Below are 6,190 nucleotides of genomic sequence, written 5' to 3' on the forward strand. Positions count from 1 at the left end.
AAAAAAAAGAAAAAAAAAGAAAATAATAATAAATAAAAAATTTTTTAAAAAGATGTTATAATATAACTATGATTAATTCCCTGGACTTCAAATAGGCTTGTAAAACATCAGTACATAAATTTCTAAAATATTTACATGGGCAATAGCTAAGAAAAGCAAAAATGAAATAATACAATTTTGAGTATGTAAAAGGCAAATAAGGGGCTTGGGAGTTATTAAACACACAGATACACATACACATTAAAAAAAATCTAAACAGTCCCATAAGCTCTAAGGAAATAACAGACATTTAAAAACTCTGAACCCCAACACCCCCCCCCACAAAAAAACAAAGCCCATGGTTTTAGTACAGACTTTCAAAGAGGAGCTAATGCCAAAATCCTCAAAGTAATTCATAAAATAGAAACAGAAGGAACACTACTAATTCATTCTATGAGGCCACAGTTACTCTGATACCTAAAACAACACACAAAAAGTCAACAAAGAAAGAAAACTTAAGACCAATTTCACTTATAAATGATGACCCAAAAATACTCATAAAATTAAATTAAATGAAGAGGAACTTGAAGCAATCCCACTAAAATCGGGACCAGACTGCTCACTCCCTCCCTGTTTATTCAATAGGTCAAAGGGATACAAATTGGAAAGAATGATATGATAGTATTCATGAACGACCCCTAAAATTCCACGAGAGAACTCCTAAACTTGATAAACAACATCAGCAAAGAGGCTGGATATAAAATTAACTCAAACAAATCAGTTGCCTTCTGCTACTCAAAGGATAAACGGGCTGAGAAAGAAAGTAGGGAAACAACACCCTTCATAATAGTCACAAGTAATATAAAATATCTTGGTGTGACTCTAACCAAGCAAGTGAAAGATCTGTATAGTAAGAACTTCACATCCCTGAAGAAAGAAATTGAAGAATACCTCAAAAGATGGAAGGATCTCCCATGCTCATTGATCAGCAGGATTAACATGGTATAATGGCCATCTTACCAAAAACAATCTACAGATTCAATGCAATTCCCATCTAAATCAACACATTTTTTTACAGTCATTGAAAGATCAATTCTCAAGTTCATATGAAAAAAAAACCCAGGACAGCAGAAACAATTCTTTTTTTAATGTTTCATATTTATTTTTTAAATGATGAGATGTTTTCCACAAAAAAAATAACCATTCTGATAGATATGAAGTCAACTATTGTATGGCACAAAAATCTTGTACACTTGACTCTTTTTTTTTTCTAGTTGTGTTGTTTAATTTCAGAACCATTAGATACATTTTTAGTTTAGTTTAGTTTTCCAAGGGAATAAGAATCACAGTAGCTTCCTTCAGGCTTCATCTTATAAAGGGTTAGGATCAACAAAATATTAAATATTAGTTAGTTAAAGAATATGTCCTTTTTTTTTAGATATTTTCTTTTTTTTTTATCAAAAACAATTCTTAACAACAGAAGAACCTCTGGAAGAATCACCATCCCTGACATCCAGCTCAACTACAGAGCAATAGTAATAAAAACTGCATGGTATTGAGACAGACGGGTTGATAACTGGAGTAGAATTGAAGACCCAGAAACAAGTCACACATCTACAAATTTTCAGATAATTTTGACTTTCGATGATTTTAAGAATATGATAGTGTTACAAAGCAGTTGTTTCTCACATTTAGTTTTGCATTTGTATGAATTGACAATAGAATTGAAGCCTAACAGTTTTTAACTCTTCATATAATTACTACAAAAAGAACATCTGCTGTCTTCTATATAACTACATTCTATGTAATTAGAGAGAGTTTTATATTTCATTATTGGATTATCAGTTTCTCTATAGAAATTATATAAATTAGATATTTAGTTATAGTGTCTATTTCAGATATTATATGTGAGCAAGGCCCCCTCTGTAACCAAAGCAACCACTACAGTGTGGTCTCACGCTATGTGTGGTGAGCAAGGCCCCCTCTGTAACCACTGCAACCACTACAGTGTGGTCTCACGCTACGTGTGGTGAGCAAGGCCCCCTCTGTAACCACTGCAAACACTACAGTGTGGTCTCACGCTATGTGTGGTGAGCAAGGCCCCCTCTGTAACCACTGCAAACACTACAGTGTGGTCTCACACTATGTGTGGTGAGCAAGGCCCCCTCTCAGACAGCAGGGACCCTGTGTATGAGAACAAAGCAGCAGATGCCACAGGAGGTGGTGTACTACAAAGCTGCAGCAGTTATAACTGGGAGGATAGTGGGGAACGTAAAGATCACCTACCTGATTCCCTGACTGTAGTGAATTTCAGAGAGTGCCTGTCGTGGTTGGCAATTGAGACAACTAAATGGAGTGTTCAGGAAAGGGGATCTGAATGATCGCCTGGGAAAAGGGGGCAGAGAAAAATGCACCCAAGAAGCAAACCAGTATAGCTATTTTAATATATGGCAAAATAGACTTCAAACCAAATCAAAAGACATATGAGAGGACATTATATACTCATTAAAGGAAAAATCCACAATGATACTGCAATTCAAAACATCTATGCAACAAATATGAGGGTACCTGAGTTCATAAAAGAAACAGCACTACAGCTAAAAATCACCTATTGACCCTCACCCATTGATAGTAGGTGACTTTCATACCCTACTTTCACCAACAGACAGGTCACAGACAAAAACTAAACAAAGCAATGCTGGAGGTAAATAACATCATAAATTGTCACCACTCTAGAGGCAACGGGAGCTGGGTAAGTGGAGCTGATAAATGAGGTAGACTCATGCAATATCTGTTGTGGGGTATTTACCAGAGAAGACTGCTCAGATATGGGTTTAAGCCAAGAGAAAGTCTTTCTTAGCCAGCTGACAACTACACTGGGTGTGCAGAATCCCACGGTAGCCCTGAGCCTTTCTCAGTGTGAGCCTTTAAATGATGTCTTGGGTTGACATATATCAGTGAACAAGAACAGTTAGCCAGAAGCAGGACCAGAAAGGCTAAAAAGCAAGGGTTAGTACATTTTGAGACTTTCCCAGATCTATATGGACTTTGATGGATTTGTGTTGTCTATATGTTGCGTTTTACATCCTGAATTGTACTTCTATCATGGAGTCACTTGTGCTAAGTTCTAGAGGGACTACTAAGATCTAAGGCCCTGTTATATCCCACTTTGTTCAGAGCATCAGACAATCTACAGTATTAACAGAAATGACACTAGAATAAGGCTTTCATGAACTCAAGATGTATATATCCACAAGGAAAGCTACATGTGACAAAAACAGTTTTGCATGGAGCCGTAAAAAAGATAGATTAAACATTTAATCGAAGAACACCAGCAAGCAACAATCAGTAATCCATAATAACCCTGTTCCTATCCACTACAGCTTGGAGGAACAGGAAAACACATTCCAAGAACAACTCCACCCCACACTCCCAGAGGACTTCCACAGGCATTCAAAATTCTCCCAAAACTCCACTAATTCTTGGGCCATGTTATGTAAATAACTGAAACAGACCTAGCAGATATTACAGAACTTTTCACCCAAACACAAAAGAATATATCTTCTCTGCAGCTCATGGAACTATCTTCAAAATTGACCGTAAAACTGGATACAAAGCAGGTCTCAAAGGACCTAAGAAAACTAGAATAAGATCTTGCATCCTATCTGAACACCCTGGATTAAAGCTGGATAACAACATCAAATACAACAGAAAACTTACTAGCTCACAGAAAGTGAACAACTCACCACTGAATAAAAAAATGGGTCAGGACGGAGATAAGACAAAAAGTAAATTTTTTTTTTTTTTAGAATTTGTCTTAGTTTAGGTTTCTATTTCTGTAAAGAGACACCATGACCAAGGCAATGCCTATAAAAATTTAATTGGGATTTAATTGGGACTGGCTTATGGTTTCAGATGTTTAGTTCATTATTATAGTTGTGGGAAGCATGGCAGCATGCAGGCTGGCATGTTGCTGGAGAAGCCTAGAGTTCTACATCTTGATCTGAAGGCAGCAGAAGGAGACCAGATTCCATACTGGGCAGAGCTTGAACACAGGAGACCTTAAAACCCACCCCCAAGTGCTGCGTCTGCCCCCGGTACTGTTCTCGGTTCCTGGAGCCAGCGGGAGCACTGGAGGTGCTCGCTTTCCTGGCAGGCAGCGGCGGAGCATGCGCTGGTCCATGGGCACCAGGCCAGTTCTTCATGTGATGTGCCAGCCTCCAGTCCCAGAGTCATGGGGGAGATGAGGTAGCCCCTGGGTTTGATTTGGGGAAGCCCAGTTCAATGGATAAGAAGTACAAGGATGACTTATTCCGGAAGTATGTGCAGTTCCATGAGGGCAAAGTGGACACCACCCCCAGCAACCAGCAGCCTGGCAGCGATGAGTACCTGCATGTGGCAGCTGCCACCCTGCTCAGCCTGCACAAGGTGGACCCTTTATATCGATTTTGGCTGATCCAGTTTTATGAGGTGGTGGAGAGCTCCCTCCGCTCGCTGAGCAGCTCCAGCCTGAGCGCTCTGCACTGTGCCTTCAGCATGCTGGAGACAGTGGCCATCAACCTCTTCCTGTTCCCCTGGAAGAAGGAGTTCCTCAGCATCAAGACCTACACGGGCTGTTTTGTTTACTATGTCAAGTCCACGTTGCTGAAGAAGGACATCTGTGCCATTCTAAGGTTCATGGGCTACGAGCCTGAGGTGGGGACTGTGTACAAACTCAAAGAGCTTGTGGAATCCCTCCAGGTGAAGATGGTCTCTTTTGAGCTCTTCCTGGCCAGGGTCGAGTGTGAGCAGATGCTGGGGATCCACTCTCAGGTGAGGGACAAGGGCCACTCAGAGCTGGACGTGGTGGCTGAGCGCAAGAGCAGCATGGAGGATGCACGCGGGCTGAGAGTCGGGAGCACCTGACCACTTCCATGGCTCGTGTGGCACTCCAGAAGTCAGCCAGTGAGCGAGCAGCCAAGGACTACTACAAGCCCTGAGTGACCAAACCCTCCAGGTCGGTGGATGCATACGACAGCAACTGGGAGAGCAGGAAGCCCCCCTCAAAGGCCTCACTGAGTCTGTGCAAGGAGCCCTTGGCCATGGATGTAGGGGAAGACTTGAAGGATGAGATCATCCGCCCATCCCCCTCATTGCTGGCCATGTCCAGCTCCCCCCATGGTAGCCCTGATGACCTTCCCTCCATCTCCTCCATCAATGGACTTGGCCTTCTTCGTAGTACCCTAGCAAGGCTTCTAGACACGACAGCTTGGCCCACGGGGTACCTCTGCGGGAGAAGTATGTGGGTCAGACTCAGGGCCTTGACTGGCTGGCACCCAAGCCCTCTACCACAGCCACCTCCCACTGTGGCTTCTGTAACCGTGCAGGTGCCACCAACACGTGCACCCAGGGTTCAAAAGTTTCCTGTGACACCTGCCTTGGCGCCTACCACTANGACCCGTGCTGCAGAAAGAGTGAGCTGCACAAGTTCATGCCCAACAATCAGCTGAATTACAAANCCACCCAGTTCTCCCATCTCGTGTACAGATAGGCCCCAACCCCCACCTTCCGCTACAAGGGCTACATACCACTGACCTGGCTTGGTCCCATCAAGAGGTAACAGAGCTGGCACTGGAAGGAAGCAGAGACTCGAGCTTGACCGTGGAAGCACCAGGGTTACTGCTCTGTCACAGGGCTTGCTTAGCAGGTCACATGCCACCCCGCAGCTTCTCTGTGGTCTGAAGGACAGGATGGCACTTCCATGCAGTCACTTCGTTGCCCTCTTCACTCCCTGCTCAGCTGGTTTGGGTTTGGGCTCTGGTTCTGGTTCCTTTGAAATAAGGTGTCTGTCTCTGGAACTCTTGCCACACCTGCCCCACCCACTGCAAAGCTAGCTAGGACTGGGAAGGAGCCTTCAAGTTCACCTTCAAATCCCCACCAGGAGTGGCGAGCTAGAGGCCTGCTGGCTTGTGAAATGAGCCCTCCTGCCACACCTGGCCTCTCTGGTGGCTCGCCTCTTTTCCTGCTCCCTTGATACAAGGATCCCTAGGCAGATGTCCCCACCCCTTGTCTGCCCTCTGACTGGTATTTATGGGGAGCCAAGTTCAGTATTAGTCGAATACCATCTTGCCAGCTCCACTCAATCAGCCCACAATGTTGGCAAGCTCTGCTTGGCAGTTGGAAAGTGGACTCCATAGAAGGTCTGACGTCCCCTCCTGTTTGCATAACCCCC

The 6,190-nt window shown here is 43.6% G+C and overlaps 1 pseudogene; it reads left to right on the forward strand.

Annotated features, from left to right (window-relative positions):
• The first annotated feature begins 4,251 nt into the window (after positions 1-4,251).
• On the forward strand, positions 4,252-5,468 carry LOC110329254 (annotated as a pseudogene).
• The last annotated feature ends 722 nt before the right edge of the window (positions 5,469-6,190 follow it).

This window comes from Mus pahari, chromosome 11, assembly GCF_900095145.1.
Source record: "Mus pahari chromosome 11, PAHARI_EIJ_v1.1, whole genome shotgun sequence".
Lineage (NCBI taxonomy): Eukaryota > Metazoa > Chordata > Mammalia > Rodentia > Muridae > Mus > Mus pahari.